Here is an 18,219-nt window from a genome sequence, read left to right as displayed (position 1 = left end):
TTGACAGAACCCCAGTTTCTGTATGTTTCACCGGCTCGGTTATGAAATAAATATAAAAATAGGCTCCTACGTTATTCCGAGCACAGATAACGAGGCAGGCCCTTTTCAGACTTAAACTCATGTGCCCCGTTAGGAAGAGCATTCCTAGAAGTGATCCCTGAATGTCTGTAAGGTGTTTACTCAACTTCCATGCTGAAAATCAGGACAGCTTGGTCCTGAAAATATTTCATGCCCAACAGCTACACAAAACCACTATTTCTTTGGTTTATAGCCTCTTTTAATCTCTGTATGGAAATCTCCAGACCTCAACTACATTCCTTGCAATTTTACAGGGCACAAGAGGAACAGAAATCAGCTCACAATGAATATGTGTGTTCAGAAATGCATTGAGATTTTTTCAGCTTTCCGGGTACCTCATACCAACTAAGCTTCCAAAGGGCCTTGCTGATCTGTGAATCACTGCTTCACTCCCCACCCCCCCAACCTGGTAGCACCCCCACTGTATTCTCTTGACAGGAATAACTGCCAGATCATTTGGGAGGAAAAAGTTTATTGAGTCAAATCTGGGAGGGCCCGCCCAAGGTCAGGGGCAGGCACCAGCAGTTTTACATAATTTTTGCATCTGCCTCAATTTGATTTAAGGTTATATATGGAGTTTATTGGCGAGCATTGCATTATGAAAAGTGGTTTATACCAGATTGTCTCATATTTATTATGATTCAGCCAAAAGTGAATTGTACACATACCATCTGCAATGAGCTGATACAATGGAGAGAAAAAAAAAAATGACTCTTGAAAAGCACATTTCTTTTCCTTTCCATTGTCCTTAATGGTTTACTTGAGTGGAAGAAAAATTGCTTTAATGCCATAACTCTATCTTTTCTTGGGGCAAGGATTACCAAATGGAAATTATTCAGGGGGGGAAAAAAAAAGCAAAAGGAAGTTGAACCTGATGTATGAGGACAGTGGTAAATAGAGAAAAATAGCATTGTTTGAGCAACATGTATCCAATAAAAGGAATTATTTTCTATCTCCAAGAAGAAAACACAGGCAGAAATGCAGGATAGAACATTCTGGAATTTCAAGTTCCTAACAAAAACAACTATTATTCACTCAGCTTCTCTGACTGAGATCGCCTCTCTATCAAGAATTGGCAGCCTTTCCAAAATGATCCAGGTGGCTGGTCCCCAGGAAACTGGCCAGCTCAGGGAGGGAGGAAACAGATACATCCAAGACTCTCTTAAGCAGGATGACAATTGAGGGCCACTTAGAGGCCCCTGAAAACTCCTCCAGGTTTTTAGAAGGCAAACCAGCATTATTATTTTCTCAGTACCAGTCTTGCCATTTTTCACCAGAAATTTTCAAAATCCCTGGTTGACTTATCTGAACAACTGATGCTACCATTCCAAGAGTCAATAATATGCTCTCTAGACTAATAGCACCCTCAGAATCCCCTCTCAGACCTCAACCAGCTTCCCAGGTTCTAGCTTTTTCTCCATGAACACATTATTTTGTCACGGTTATAATTTTACAAAAATGCAATGGAACTCTGAGGACAGAAAATTTGCTTCTTGGAGTTCCTATCATGGCTCAGTTGTTAACGAACTCCCCCCGGCCCCCACCAGTGTCCGTGAGGACGCAGGTTCAATCCCTGGCCTTGCTCAGTGAGTTAAGGATCCAGCATTGCCATGAGCTGTGGTGCAGGTTGTAGATGCGGCTCAGATCCCACATTGCTGTGGCTGTGGCAAAGGCCAGCAGCTATAGCTCCAATTAGACCCCTAGCCTGGGAAATTCCATATGCTGCAGGTGCAACCCTAAAAGAAAAAGAAAAAGAAAAAAGAAAAGAAAAAAAATGCTTCTTTATTGATTGGTGCTATGAAAGAGTGGAAGACCCCTGACCAGCTCTGTCCCTCAAAGTTGGGACAGTGAGTAGAAATTGGCTGTTTCCATCATCCAGCTTTTTTATGGAGGCCCCTCATGAGCTCACAGGCACACTGCATGCTTTCAGTTAGGTTGCATTCTATTTTCTCTGCCTCTTACCATTCATCCTGTGGTTCAATATTCTAAATGGTCTTTTTTAATATGTATGAATAAAATCATCCACTGTCTGAGATTTGCCTCAAAATATTCCAGGGAATAGAGGAAATCAGGGAGCTATAAATGAAACAAGATTGGCCACAAGGTGGTCATTTTTGAATGTGGGTGATGGGTACAAAGGGAGTTTATTATACGTTCCTCTCTGTTTTGTATTACGTTTAAATTTTCCCGTAATAAACAGTATTTAAATATTGTTGTTCAAAAGTGGTATTGTTTGGGGTTTCATGTCGGTTTGATTCGGTTGTTGAGAGTTTACACAGCGCTCTCATGAGCAGCCAAGCTAATGATCTGGTCCACTCTGGACGGCTGTAGCCGGGTGGCCCTTGGCAGACAGAGTCAGGGTACAGACGCTCCACTTTATTATGAACAGATGCTGCTACTGATCCACGAGCCAGAGCCAATGCTGAGTCCTATAAAACCCACATTGTGGGATTCCCTTCAAGGCAGAATTTTATCCATTGGGCATAGAAGCCTGCTCGGAGGAAGCCCTCAGCTCCTCCACCCCCATCTGCAAGTGACTCATGGGGGATTAACTGGTGCAGAAAAGGCTGCTCCCGTCCCTGGAGCCAAGGGGAAGAGGGGGAGAGTGGAAAAAGTGGTACCGGGAATGTCTAGCTCCCAAGAGAATGCTGCTTCTCAGCTGTAAAGGGGAAAGCTGGGTCCACACTGGGAGTCTGTCACTGGCCTGGCAAACAATGTGTTAACCAGGGCTGTTTGAGCTTGAAGCACTGAGATGCAAGATGCAAGAAAATGAAACTCTCTGGCAATTAAAATGAATCTTCTTTGATTTCCTTTCTCTTCCCCCAATACGTCAAAAGAAGTTCCTTAGTTGAAGCGTCTCCAAGGTCTTCTGGAATTTCAAAATTAATCTCTCCTCAGGATCTGTTCCTAGAATGTGGAAGGTGCAATGATTCCAGAATAACCTATTTTTCCAGGGCTCTTAAGACAGAACAGCTCAGAGTTCCCATTATGGTTCAGCGGTAACGAACCTGACTAGGAACCATGGGGAGGCAGGTTCGATCCCTGGCCTTGATCAGTGGGTTAAGGATCCAGCGTTGCTGTGAGCTGTGGTGTAGGTCGCTGGCCTTGATCAGTGGGTTAAGGATCCAGCGTTGCTGTGAGCTGTGGTGTAGGTCGAAGACATGGCTCAGATCTAGTGTTGCCCATGGCTGTGGTGTAGGCCGGCAGCTCCAGCTCCAGATCCACCCCTAGCTTGGAAACTTCTATATGCCACAGGTTTGGTCCTAAAAAGCAAAACAAACAAACAAACAAAAAAGACCAGTACATCTCTGTGTGCTCAATGCTGCTCTGCTCTCTGCAGACTAGCCTCAGAAAATGTCTTTGATGGGAAGGGCACCAGGAGCCCTCGCAGGCTTTAATCTTTCCATGTCGAGCATTTTCTCTCTTATTGTTATGAAAAACAACAAAAATACAGCCATCCGCAAACCACGCCCTTACAAAAGTTCATGTCAAGGCCGTAGCTGTTAGATCAAAAACAATTCGTTACCATAGAGAGTGATCTCAAAGGTTTTTAATCATCCACCCCATCAGTGAACAGATGTAGGGCACACACCCAGTAACATTTCATATTTATTTACTTATAAATTGTGAACTCATTGTTGCAAAACTGGTGACAAACAAGTGTATGCCCGTGTGACGTGCTCCCTTCCAAGCACGTTACCAATGTTTTTCACCTTCACTGCAACCCTCCCAGGGTGGGTAGTAGTTTTGTACTTTGCCAATGAGGAAACTAAGGGACAGAGAGGGTAAGGAATTTACTCAAAAGAATACATCTGGGAAGTGGCAGAGCCAGAATTCAAACCCTGGCCATCTGGTTCCAAAGTCGCTCTCTCTTAAATATTAAGTTAGTACCTGATAGAGGCTGGTGGGGTGAGGGTAGGGGTGGGAGTGGGGAATCAAAGGGTCAGATCTTAAAAAGAAAATGAACAGAGTTCCCGTCGTGGCTCAGCAGAAACAAATCCGACTAGGAACCATGAGGTTGCAGGTTCGATTCCTGGCCTCGCTCAGTGGGTTAAGGATTTAGCATTGCTGTGAGCTGTGGTGTAGGCCGGCGGCTACAGCTCCGATTCAACCCCTAGCCTGGGAACCTCCATATGCCACGGATGTGGCCCTAAAAGGCAAAAATTAAATAAAAATAAAATGAACATTTCTACCACCTTCTTCCAGCTCCCGCAATGTGCCACTTGACACACACTCAGGGGCTTCTCCAGTTAAAGTGGAGAAGCGGCTCAACACTCTCCCGAGCAGCAAAACCATGTCAGCCACATAAGACCTCAAGTCACATAAACTAAATCCAGGGTATTTCACGACCATAAGGGAACCATGTTATTTCTTGAAAATGCCTCTGATAGTCATAGAAGAAACTTAAGTCATCTTTCTGAAAAGGTGTAAGATAATCACTTTTCACCCGCTGCCGTCTGGAAACTCCATTTAAAGAAAAAAATCCCTGTCCAGGTTAAGCACTGTGCGCATTTTCACTTTATAAGCCGTCCTCTAATTTGCTGCACCTCTAAGCTTCAGTATCGGTTTTGGATTTGAAGAGTCCTAAGTCTCCGACTGTCTTTTCATGCACAATAAACTCTTACTAAATACTATTTTGTTGATCTGGCTTTCACTTTATTATTTCTAGATTTTCAACATTATCTTCCTGTCAACATTATCAACCCATTCGGAGACCGTTGACCTACATGTTCCTCCTTGGAACCTGGCTGGCAGCCCCCTGGGGGAAAATTATGCCCCGTATTCAGTGAAGTCAAGTGACTCGGGATCTTTGACAAAGTAAATAAGTTTATACATCTGCGCCTGGTTGTCTGGCTGCATCACTGTCTTCCAGCTACGTCTCTGGGCACTATTATTCTCTGCCTGCCCCCATATTATCATGTGGTCTCTGAAGAGCTTTGTCTAACATTGTCAGAAGGAAAGAAAAAAAGGTGGCGAAGAGTGTAATGATCATTCAGAATATTGTCTTGGAGTCACGGAAGGGAGCTGAAGAGATTGTCTGGCATCCAGGTGCCATCTCTGGACCTCAGATACAAGAAGGAGCTGTAACTGCAGTCCCTGCTGGCCATCCAGGGAAAGTATGCTCCTGGCAAGTCTTCCACTCCCTTTTGCCACTGCAGAGTCAACACCCAGGGGATGGAGGGATATTGAAATGTAAATGCCCAAGGCGAGACAAAATTAAAGTGTGATGATCCTGGTAAACGAAGCCAGCCACATAAATAATATGCGCATCAAAGACGTTCCTGTTGACTGTACCCCTCATGCCTAGAATGGTGCTGCTGCACACGGAGCCCTCTGGAAGTATCTACTGGATGTATTCAATAAGCAATGAACTTCCCCAAGACACATCTTCTGATGATAAAAGCCCTCCCAGATTCCACCCTCCTGGGAACCATCCATGTAACTTATTCTCAGGCCTGCTGCTTGAGAAAGCCAGCCCTAACCCCTCTCGCTGGTCCGTCCAGTATGCACGTGCAGCAGAGATCTGAGAACACTCTGAGGCTTCAGGGTGAGGCTGAGATCTGCTGCCCACTTGCCTACCACTGTGTGGGAAGCCCAGGAGTTCCCTCTGGGGAGCCCCCCCCTCCTGTTTGCCTTGGCTCTGGGGCATCACTTCTTTTCTGATTCTGTCACATGGAACATTAGCTTAGCAAACACCCAGGAGAAATGCAGGGAATATCTTTGACACGGTGAAGGCAGAGGTACCAAGCCATCAAGAATGTCACAGACCCATCGTTAATAAGTCCACAAATAACAAGTGCTGGAGGGGGTGTGGACCAAAGGGAACCCTCCTGCACTGTTGGTGGGAATGTAAGCTGGTACAGCCACTATGGAGAATAGTATGGAGGTACCTTAAAAATCTATACATAGAACTACCATATGATCCAGCAATCCCACTCTCGGGCGTATATCCGGACAAAACTTTCCTTAAAAAAGACATGCAACCACATGTTCGTTGAAGCTCTATTCACAATAGCCAAGACATGGAAACAATCCAAATGTCCGTTAACAGATGACCGAATTAGGAAGATGTGGTATATATATACAATGGAATACTACACAGCCATAAAAAAGAACGAAATAATGTCATTTGCAGCAACATGGTGGAGCTAGAGACTCTCATCCTGAGTGAAATAAGTCAGAAAGAGAAAGACAAATACCATATGATATCACTCATATCTGGTATCTAATATACAGCACAAACGAACCTTTCCTCAGAAAAGAAAATCATGGACTTAGAGAATAAACTTGCAGTTGCCCAGGGGGAGGGGGAGTGAGTGGGAAGGACTGGGATGCAAACTATTGCTCTTGGAATGGATTTACAATGAGATCCTGCTGTGTAGCACTGAGAGCTATGTCTAAATACTTACAACGCAGCACAACAATGGGAGAAAAAATATGTATACATGTATGTACAACCGGGTCCCCATGCTGTACAGTGGGATAAATAAATAAATAAATAAATAATAAACAATGTCACAGACAAGGCCAAGAACATGAAAAACTGCACTGCTTCCATAACCCAGAAAATTCCAGAAATCAGTTAAGCCAAAGGTGGCTTTTCAGTGAACACTCCATCAAATCCTCTATTAAGTGCTGGAAGGTCCTTGGTGGGCAAGAGTACACCCACTGACTTCTAGCTGGAGATGGGTACACATACCACTTATGTTGCATGAAAGGAGATATTAAAAATTAACAGAGCATTGACTCTAAAGGAGGCTCAAATTGCAGCTGAGTGGTTTGTCTTTGTGATATTGGTGCCTAAGGAACCTTAAAACAGCAAGTGTAAAGAACCAGGGGATGATATTCAGGGGTGTAACTTCCTTCTGCAGAAGGGCTTCCCCCCAACCCAGAAATCACTGCAGGGGGTGAAGGTCTTCTTGCCAGGTGTTTCTGGACTCTTTGAGCTGGTCCAAGGCAGACAGGATTTTCCAGTGTTTTTCTTGGCTCTTGACAACTGCATCAGTACATTCACTGCTTCTGTAGTTATCCTTGTTTCCCAGTAGTAGCTATTTGCCAAGTGAAAGAAGGACAGGGGCTCTGTGGCCCTCGTTTCCATCAGAACAAGCTCTATGCTGTAAATGCATGGAACATTGAAGGTGTTGAAGGTGAAACGCATACAGAAATGGATCGACAAGACATGGTATACCCCATGCAGGGGAATATTATTCAGTCATGAAAAGAAATGAAGCACTGATACATGCTATGACATAGATGAATCTTGTAAGCATCATGCTGAGTGAAAGAAGCCAGTCACCAAAGGTCATACAACCTAGACTCCCATTTATCTGAAATATCCAGAATAGGCAAATCTAGAGAGACAGAAATTAGATTAGATGGGAACCCAGACGAGAGAAGGGATAGTGGGTGACAGCCAAAGGATGAGGGGTTTCTTTTTGAAGTGATGAAAATATTCTCAAATTGACTGTCAGGATGGGCTCACACACCTGGGATGATACTAAAAAACCACTGAATTGTACAATTTAAATATGTGTGCTATGTAAACTATATCTCAATAAAGCTACTTTTAATTGAAGTATCACTAATTTACTATGTTGTGTTAGTTTCAAGTTTACTCAGTAAAGCTATTTTTAATCAAAACAAAAACGAAATACCAAAGTGACACATGCCATAATCAAGCCACCCTAAAACATAACCTTGAGTATTGCTTTCCAATTTTGATGTGATCATAAAATCAACTTCGTGCCTTGTATTGAGCACTTTCATATAATAAAACCAAAATAGAATATAATAGAAAACACCAGAGTACACTGCACCGAGTAAAGGTAAGTATCATCTCGTAAAGCTTTAATTTCCACTTGGTCACATTGAGCTACTTCAAAAATTTGTGGCATGTATTTTACGGAGTCCTCGCGTGACCTCCTCTCATCATGTGTCTGATCCGTCTAGGTGACTCTGTGGCACTTTACTCATCACCACCATCATTCCATTCTCCTCGGATGGGCTCCCAAACTGTCACACTTGATGAGTGGGTCTGTGACACAGCAATCCAGATTTTGCCATCCATATTCATGACAGATGGAAATGTTTTATTCTCCCAAACAATCATTCTGTGCATCCCTCTTCCAAGGAGCTTGAGCCTCTGCCCTCCTCTGTGTGAAATTCTTGCTTGCTGATGGCACGGGGTTTCAGGTCCCAAGAATCAGACAGCCATGCCCTCAAAAATGAATTGCTCCTGTGTTTCCCTTTATCCTTTCATGCGTGTTGATGGAGCAGATATCTTGTGACCATCCACCATGTGCCACATGGCTCACCAATGGTCCACAGCCCCATCAGCAGAGCAGTTCACACTCAAGATCTTTTTAGGATTGATAGGAAGTTCCCATCGCGGTTCAGCGGAAACAAATCTGACTGATATCCATGAGAACACAAATTCGATCCCTGGCCTCACTCAGTGGGTTAAGGATCCGTCTGTACGTCACAGCTGCCACTCAGATCTGGCATTGCTATGGCTGTGGCTGTGGCCGGCAGCTACAGCTTGGATTTGACCCCTAACCTGGGAGTCTCCATATGCCACAGACGCAGCCCTTAAAAAAAAAAAAAAAAAAAAAATGGAGAGACAGAGAGGAAGAACTGACAATCAGTTGCTAGGAGACGTTTGGCAAACTCTCCCACTCTGCCACTCGGGGTTTGTTTGCTCAGAAGCTAGCATTTCTGGTCCACTGAGAATCATAGGGTTTTAGAGCTAGAAAGGCCTTTTCAGAACAGCTCCATTTTACCGATGAGTCAACACAGCCCAAAAAGTGACATCCTTTGCCCACTGGTACATGACCAGCCAGAATCGCCCCTCCCAGCATCCCAACCCACACTCCCACCCTATAATGAAGCTGAACATGGGCTATTCTTTGTTTAAATGTTTCGATTTGTGTTTTATTGAGGTGCAGTTGACTTACAATGTTGTGTCAATTTCTGCTGTACAGCAAAGTGACTCAGTTATACTCATATACATTCTTTTTAATATTCTTTTCCACTACGGTTTATCACAGGATGTTGAACACAGTTCCCCGCGCTTTACAGTAGGACCTTGTTATTTATCTGATGTGTGTGTAATAGTTTGCCTCTACTAACCCCAAACTCCCAATCCACCCCTGCCCAAATCCCCTCCGGCCAACAACCCCAAGTCTGTTCCCTAGAACGTGGCTTATTCTTTATGAAGAATTGAGAGGTCTTCAAAAGAAGCACCTTACATCCTGAACTTTCCACAGGTGATTCAAAATGTTCCATCTGCAGCGAATGCGAAAAGAACCAAAGCCATGTTTGGGTCTTACAGAAGGGTTTTCGACAACACAAAGGCCCAGGAATGAGAACAGCAGGAGCCCCAGTTACCAAGAGCATTCCCCTTCAAGCCTCCTAATAAATCTCCTGTTTCCATTTTGAAGTTTAAGTGCTCCCTTCGTGAGCGGCCCTCTGAGAGCCAGGACCCCCTTGGGCAGCCATGGCCAAGTTCTGTTCCCAGGCCTGGGCCACAGCGTTTGTTTGTCTGGGTGATTGATGGTGGTTTGTTTGGTTGATCTGTTGACTGGCTGGATGGGTGGATGGAAGGATGGATGGGTAGTTTTTCCCTTTCCCCTATCCTCTTAAAAATCTGGCCAGCATGCTAGGAGCTCTTGGTTTAGCTTTGCCAAATCCCAGCAGTTTCCTTAAAAGTCTGTCCCATTAAACATAAAATCTAGAGAACACACACCAAGCTACTTTTCCTCTCCCCTAATAAATCAGGTAAATTACCTCCTTTGTTTTTAAGACCATTTCAAGTTCACTTTTAACATTCTCAGTTAAGGTATTATTTATGTTGTGATTTAATCGAGATTTAATCCACTTTTCAGCACACAATCGTATCACAATATCCCTGAATTTTTCACCCGTGTTATTAAAGTCGAGGCGAAAGGTACTTTTCCTCAGACAAACACTGATCACTTCCAGATTGTGTGTGTTTCTCCGGCACTTTAACCCACCTGAGTTTATAAGGCCCCCTAAAATAAATAACAGTTTGGTCTGCAAAGGCTTGGGCTGCATTAACATATGCATAGAAAAATCTATGTTTATCTCCACTTTCTAGAAACATAAGAGTCCTCTACAAATATGTGTACACATAGCAGAAACCATGTGAATCTCCTGGTAAATGTTTGCCTTTACACTCCTGGGGCATATGCTGTACTCCAGATGGTTCGGTCAAAACAAAATCTCTCTCTCAAACACACACACACACACACACACACACACACACACACACACACACACTCTTGAGTACCACGCCTCCCCATTTTGGGGAATTTTTTTGAAATTTTTTTCCTCCTTTCATGCATGAGAAAGAACATAGAAACCCTTAGAATAATGACCGGTATGTTCTGTGTTTACTGCTGCTTTCCCCTCACTAGAGATTAACTCATAAAACTTTACTCCAAATTAAACAAACTCGGCCTCTCCTCATAGCCAGTCAAAAGCCCCCACTTACATTGAAGGAAATCTTGCCGTCCATCACCGAGAGGCCAAACGGTCACCCTGATGGAAAGAGAAATGGGTCCCTCTCTTTCTCCCCATGTTTGGCCAATCTTTGGAGATGCTAAATTCTCGGCTGGATTCCTGGCACCCATGGCCCTTCACCTGGAATTAGAATGGAAGCTACAAGAACCACAGGTGGACACTGTTTTAAAACATTAAGGTTTCTCTTGCTGTTTTTAAAAATTATCTGATTGCTCCGGTGATGCTTATTTATAGGATTTGGACAGTCAAGGATGTTACCCACAGGAGGGCGAAAAGGCATCTTTGACTGTGGCAGAGAACTTCCACGTCTAGAATAGACGAAGGAACTCTCTCATTAGCCAGCCTTTTCAGCCAGGACTTCTCCGGGGGTAATTAGATAGTGCCTTTGAAGAAGCCAAACGAAAGCAAGTGTGTAAAACCATCTAGTTCTGTGCCTAGAATGCAGTGTATTCTCAGAGGATACGAATTCCGTTGGAATCCCAGACTTGCGACTGTAATCTAATGATGCCTATAAAAGACCTTGAGAAAGAAAACAAAAAGTCTCAAGGTCATGTCATTGGGGCCCTGACCTCCGCAAGGCTGTTTGTCTTTCCCTTCCCAGCACTTGGGTTTCACAGCCTCCAGCCCCCCAGACAACATTTTTACCTGGAAGAAGCTTAGAGAGGATTTTCATGTTAAAAGGGCATTTATAAAGCTCATTGGATGCAAGCCCCCTGCTTCCTACTCCTAAGGTCTGCTTATTTTCAAACATGCCCGCCTGGAGCCATGGGGGTGTGTTTGTGTGGTCCAGTTCCCGTTTTATGGATGGTTCCTGTGCTCTGGAATCCCTGGAATACTTCAATTACAAAAATTACCTTGTGCTGGGCCCTTTCGAGCTGACAAGACTGCCTTCCTTTCTCTCTAAGCTGGATTGTGTTTGTTGACATAGGAAAGGTTCTCTTTCTGAACGTTCGGACTGTTTCAACAACCACTTCGATAGCCCCCTGAAAACTACGAGGTTAAAAAAATTAAGAAGGGAGGCAAGAGGACAAAGAAAGCATATCTGCAGATTCGAAGCCAGAATTTGATTCCGAACCAACTTGGAAAGTCAGAGGGTGTTTTTCCTGCCTTCGTGGACACAATGCCTTGCTTGTTCTCCCCCACGTTGCATCGCTGGTCACGTTGTGCAGAGGCATTTTCCTGTTTAAACTCTGGGCTTTCTTAAATGTTATCTTTTCAAAGAAAAATTAGATAACCCCATGTCCCCAGACTATATCCTATTTGTTTGAATAGGAAAGGCTAATATTTTTCTACATGTTTTGTATCGGTGTCCGTGGTGACTCAGGGTGATGGTTGTAAGACCAACCCCCTTTGAGCTCTGGGAATCTCACTGGCTGTCTTCCAGGAGCCCAAAGGTTCATGCTGATTTCAACTAATGATCTCCAGAGCTACGTGAACTCTCCGTATTATTTAGCAAGCAGGAAAAAAAGTTAGATTTGCCTTTTGTGTGTTTAAGTAGGTATCTTTACATGCGTCATTGCAGGAAGGTTTTTCGTCTTAATTTCTCTTCTTTACCCCGACGCCCATGCGACTTTTGCCTTCCACCCAGCCCTCTGGCAAACCAGCTTTCCGCCCACCTCCACCTGAAGACCCAGGCTTCTTTCATCATCACCCTCCTCCTCCAGCCCGGTCTCTGCCCGGTCATCTGTTACTCTGCTCTCATTGGTCGAAGGCAATGTCTGTCACATCAGAGCCCCGCCCCTTCACAAGTCCCAGGTTGTGTTCAGGCCCCTGGGTCTGAAGGGAAGGGCAGGGAAGCAGCAATAGCAGCGGAAGCACATTTTTTAAATGACAGCTTTTTCATGTGAACAAGCTCTCTGTTAGGACACAACAGCCATGTCCTCCATAGCCAGCACTGGCCCATCCAGATTTTTAAGAGTAAAGCATACCATTAGCACCCAAATTTTATTTTTCAGTATTCAAACACACATCTTGAGGAAACCCATGCCATCCTGCTACCCCCGTGATAACCTACTCCTAGAAAATCTAGCATCAGGCATTTCTAATTTCATGTAGATTGATTGGTGAGTTTCCTCTTCCGGGGGAAAGTAGATTCTGAGCCCTATATCTAACTACGGAATAAAGACCTATCCCCTCCAAATCATGTTACAGCCACCAGGGCTCAGGTGGCAGAAGTGATATTTTAGACAATAAGACTTAATCCTCGCCTCCAAAACACACCACATCAGTGCTTTGCTGCTCCGCCTGAGCAAGTTAGGCTTCTCCTAAAAGCCTTTTGTGTCTATTTAAACCTAAAGCTTCAGACCTGTGTTAAATGATAACACCCCTTACCTGCCTCTCTTTACTCAAACCAATATCCGAAGTTCCCCCTGTAGCACAGGGGGTCAAGGACCTGGCATTACTGCCGCTATGGCATGGGTTACAGCTGCCCCTGGAATTTTGACTCCTAGCCTGGGAACCTCCATATGATGGGTGCACAGCCAAACAAAAACAAAAAACTAACAACAGTATCCTTAACTGAGTCTCTGTCAAATACAAATAAGTAGCATTTATTCCCACTATTAACTGAAGTTCAGAACAACAATTGAGCAGAGGCGGCCCACTGTGCCGTCAAGGAAACCTAAGCCCCAGGACTCTTCCAAGACCCATGAAGAGGGCCTGGTAATTTTATATTTGTGATGTTATATTTTCTTTAAAGAATGCCCACAAATTACATAAGCCTCAGGCCCCACAAACCCTCGATTCACCCTGTCATGAACTGAATTGCATTCCTCCAAAATGTATATCTTGAAGCCGTGGCCTCCAAGGTGACTGTATTTGGACATGCAGCCTTGAAAGGGATCATTGAGTTAAAAGAGATCCTAAAAGCAGGGCCCTAATTCAATATGACTGCTGCCCTTAGAAGAAAATAGAGACACCAGAGAGGCACACACAGAGAAGAGGCCACGTGAGGACACAGTGAGAAGACGGCCATCTGCAAGTTCGAAGAGAGGCTTCGGGAAAAACCGAACCTGCCAACACCTTGATCCTGGACTTCTAGCTGCTAGCACTGTGGGAAATCCAATGTTGTCGTTTAAGCCACCCACATTGTGGAGCTCTGGTATAGGAGCCCTAGAGGACTAATAAGCACGCCTAAAAATAAGGAAACATTTTCTAAGTGTTCACTAGCAAATTTTGTTAATAACATTCCGTGGAAACTGAAGTGCAGTAAAACAGGTAATCTCGTACATCATCAACAACACATTGCTGACAGCCTGTGATTCCCCGCAACTTTTTGGAAAGCGAGTTTGAAATCAGTATTGAGAGTTTGAAATAAAAATGCTCATTCTCCTTGCCCCAGTAATTCCTCTTCTGGGAATCTATCTTAACCAAATAACTCAAAACATTTTTTTTAAACATAGACACAAAAAAAGCCCATTAAAGTATTATTTACAATGCTTGCCCATGACTACAAGTTATTCCCCCACCCACCATGAGTCACAAGTTGTGTGGCTGGGGTTTCTGAGAGACTCTCCCAGAGATATTTGCAGATTCCCAAATTTGACCATACATCTATATATGAAATTGTGACCGTTTATGTGCAAAGAAGAATTGCTTCCATTCCGGGATGCATGCCCCTTGGCCATGTGATACTGCTTCTCCACCCTTCAAGAGGTAAAATCTATTTATCCATCCTTTGATCTGAGCTTGGCCATGCAGCTTGCTTTGGCCAACCTAACACTGGCAAATAGGACGATGGAAACACACTGCAAAACGATTGAGAAATACTTGCATGTAAACTAGGCTTTCTCTTTCGGCAGGTGAAACCATGAGACCAGCCTGAGCCCAATCTAGCCTGCTGGAAAGGTCCTATGCTGGAAAACCGAGGCACTCTGGCCAATAGCCTGCCAATGCCAGATATGGGACTGAGCCCCTCCAGGGCGGTCCAGCCCCAGCCAAGTCATCCCAGGCCACAATGCCCCCAGCCATCTCAGCTAAGCATAGAATCATGAGCTAAACAATGACTGTTTGTTGTTTTAACCTTCTAAGCTGTTGGTCATTTGTTATGCAGCGAAAACTCACTGATGCAATCATTTTCCCCATAAAATGCAAATGGGACAAATACACAGTAGACAGACTGTGTTAAAATCCTAATATTGGGCAATCAGTCCATGGACTGACTGGCCAGTGCTGGGACTCCAACTTTATGATTCAAACCCACTCCCACCAACCTTCACTAAAATGACTATTTATCCCATGCCCCAGGAATTACTTAAGTGAAATTTTAAATGACAAATCTGCAAATGCTCAAGGCCTAGAGGACTGTAAAACTGGAAGTGAGGTGACTACTCTCCTTCCAGTAGGCCACTTAAAATCACAGCTATGAGTTCCGGTTGTGGCTCAGCAGAAACAAATCCAACTAGGAACCATGAGGTTGCGGGTTCAATCCCCAGCCTCACTCAGTGGGTTAAGGATCCGGCGTTGTCATGAGCTGTGGTATAGGTTGCAAATGCAGCTCAGATCCTGCGTTACTGTGGCTGTGGTGTAGGCCAGTGGCTGTAGCTCTGATTCGACCCCTAGCCTGGGAACCTCCATATGCCGTGGGTGTGGCCCTAAAAAGCAAAAAAAAAAAAAAAAAAAAAAAATTCACAGCTATGAAAAAATATGGAAACATGAGAAATGTCTTGATGCAACATTGAACAAAAGAATAAGAATCAAGTTTGTTCTTAAATTACAATGACAAACATAAACAGAAAAATTAAATAAATAGTTACATGGAGAGAAAAGACGATAAGCAATTGTTCCAAAGTATATGAGTACTTTAGGGTGCTGGAATGTGAGTAATTTTTTTTTCTTTTCTGTATTTTCTGTAAGATAATCATATTACCTTCATAATTCAAAAAAATATACAATCATTTTTTTTTGTCTTTTTGCCATTTTTTGGGCTGCTCCCGCAGCATATGGAGGTTCCCAGGCTAGGGGTCTAATTGGAGTTGCAGCCACTGGCCTACACCAGAGCCACAGCAACGCGGGACCCGAGCCGCGTCTGCAACCTACACCACAGCTCACGGCAACGCCGGATCGTTAACCCACTGAGCAAGGGTAGGGATCGAACCCGCAACCTCATGGTTCCTAGTCGGATTCGTTAACCACTGCACCACGACGGGAACTCCTACAATCATTTTTTAAAGTTATAACCAGGTTAGGGTTAGAGCCCACCTGTTTGCTTCGTAATTTTTAACCTTGCTAGAGACTACAAAGTCTCTCCACTGGTTTGAAGCCATAATATCCCAGAAGATGAGAAGGACTATAGTTTTCTAATTTATTTGGATCTTTCTAATACTGCACTGGAGGTTTGCAAAATCAGTTTAAACCCCATTTAAATCACCTTTTGAGACCAAGGCAAGTCTAACCTCACTGAATTACAAATTGTCGAAGCCTCCTGGTTGAGGCCCAGTTTGATTCAAAGCTAAACCGCATGCAGAGGCAAAAATCATGCGGCCACATTCTTAGGCCCCTGGCTGCCCTGAAAGATGGGTCCAGACCAGTTATGTAGCTTGCAATGAGGAGATTGTAGCTATTTTCCAGAGGAAATACAGGCCTGAAGCGTCTGCTAAAACCAGCATACAATTAAACCCACAGCCAGGAAAGCAGTGCAAAAGAAAACGATATTAAAATCAGACTCTCTAAGTGCCTTTCTGGGCTCCTTACCCTCAGACAATCTCTTTACAGAGCAATCCCTTTGACTTTGGCCTCTGCCCGTTTCCTCTTTTTGAGCCAGTCTTCCCTCCTCTCATACCCAACCCCTGAACGATGTGTCCAAATGAATGAAAACATGGATTTCATCTCCAAGAAACTTTCTCGTGACACTTAAAACAGCAAAGACTCCCTCAGACAATCGCCATGGGTTTCCCACAGGACTCAGCCAGTTTTGCAGAATTTCTTAACTAGAACTGTGTCCGTCTCCACTAATAAACACGGCTCCAACAAACACATTCAATCACATTATGAAATCGAATATGTCAAATGGCAGAACCATAACATAGAAAGTTTATGTAATTAGAGAATGAAGCAAGTGTCACTCACTTGTAATACTTTCAGGTCCCCAGCAGCAAAGGGCCCCACGGCATGGGAAGGAGCAGGATGCAGTCAGCTTTATTGCTTTGTCCATCAGCCACCCATGGGGGGTTCTAAGAGCTGAACTGATTCCAGGAAGAGGTCTGCCCTGAAGGAAAAAAAAAAAAAAAGGTGAGAGGGAAACCAAGTTTATAAAAGTTCCAGCCAGAATTTTAACCATTTGCATTCTGCCAGTTGGACTTTTCTATTTGCCATGCACTGTACCTCCACCCAACTCAGTGTCAGAACTATTTCAAGACCGCACAACTGGACTGAAATTTTCCAGGAAAGAGTAAGCTTCCACATCCATATTCAAAGCAGCATTAGTCCCAGTAGCCAAAATGTGGAAACCACCCTAGTGTCCATTGACAGATGAATGAGAAACAAAACAGGGTGTATATGTACAAGGAAATGTTATTCTGCCATAGAAATAGCTGAAATTCTGGGAACTCCTGCCTTGGCTCAGGATAACGAACCTGACTGGTATCCATGAGGACCCGGGTTCGATCCCTGGCCTCTCTCAGTGGGTTAAGGATCCGGCATTGCTGTAGGTCACTGACGCAACTTGGATCCCGAGTTGCTGGGGCTGTGGTGTAGGCTGGCAGCTACAGCTCCAATTCAACCCCTAGCCTGGGAATTTCCATATGCTGAGGGTGAGGCCCTAAAAAGACAGACAGACAGAAAGAGAGAGAGAGAGAAAGGAAAGAAGGAAGTGAAATTCTACTGCATACAACAACATGGATGGAACTTGAAGATGTTTTGTAAGGAGAAATAAGCAGACACCATAAGACAAATACTGTAGGATTCCACTCAAATCAGGCACCTAGAATAGGCAAATTCATGGAGACAGAATGTTGACATGAGGTTAGCAGAGGCTGAGGGTAGGAGGGAAGTCCAAGTTTTTGTTTAATGGGTAGAGCTTCCGTTTGGGATGATGAAAGAGTTCTGGAAGCGGATAGTGGTGACAGTTGACATACTTAATGCCACTGAATTATACATGTAGAAGTTATCAAAATGAGAAATTTTGTTATGCATATTTTATCACAATAAAAACATTAGAAAACAAAGCCTGGAAAGGTCACGGATTTGCATAAAAAGAAAATGAAGACAACATAAGTGATTCTGTGTAGGCGTTCCTAAGGTCACTCAGCAATAACAAGCCCAACTAGTATCCATGTGGACACGGGTTCAATCCTGGACCCTGCTCAGTGGGTTAAGGATCCAGGGTTGCCATGACCTGCAGTGCAGGTTGCAGATGCGGCTCAGATCCTGTGTGGCTGTGGCTGTGGTGTAGGCTGGCAGCTATAGCTCTGATTCGACCCCTCGCCTGGGAACCTCCATATGCCATGGGTGTGGAGTTAAAACAAAAACAAAAAGAAAACTGTCTAGCACGTTTCCATCCCTCTACAACACTTTGCTCATCTTTTCAGTCTCCATGAGCAGCATTTTTTCAAGACCCCATGTAGGATCGCTCAGTTTGAAGGTGAGAAGTTTAATGAATAA

At 44.1% G+C, this 18,219-nt stretch overlaps 1 long non-coding RNA gene across 2 annotated transcripts in view; it reads right to left on the bottom strand.

The window, feature by feature from the left end:
• Nucleotides 1-18,219, bottom strand: part of LOC102164754 — a 179,163-nt gene that overhangs the window by 148,190 nt on the left and 12,754 nt on the right. For both annotated transcript variants that reach the window (XR_002340475.1, XR_002340476.1), the window contains exon 2: nucleotides 16,687-16,825. This is a non-coding gene — a long non-coding RNA (uncharacterized LOC102164754). The remainder of the gene's footprint in view (nucleotides 1-16,686; nucleotides 16,826-18,219) is intronic.

This window comes from Sus scrofa, chromosome 18 (genome assembly GCF_000003025.6).
Source record: "Sus scrofa isolate TJ Tabasco breed Duroc chromosome 18, Sscrofa11.1, whole genome shotgun sequence".
NCBI lineage: Eukaryota > Metazoa > Chordata > Mammalia > Artiodactyla > Suidae > Sus > Sus scrofa.
Note: the sequence above shows the minus strand (reverse complement) of the source record. Positions and strands in the feature narration are given on the sequence as shown.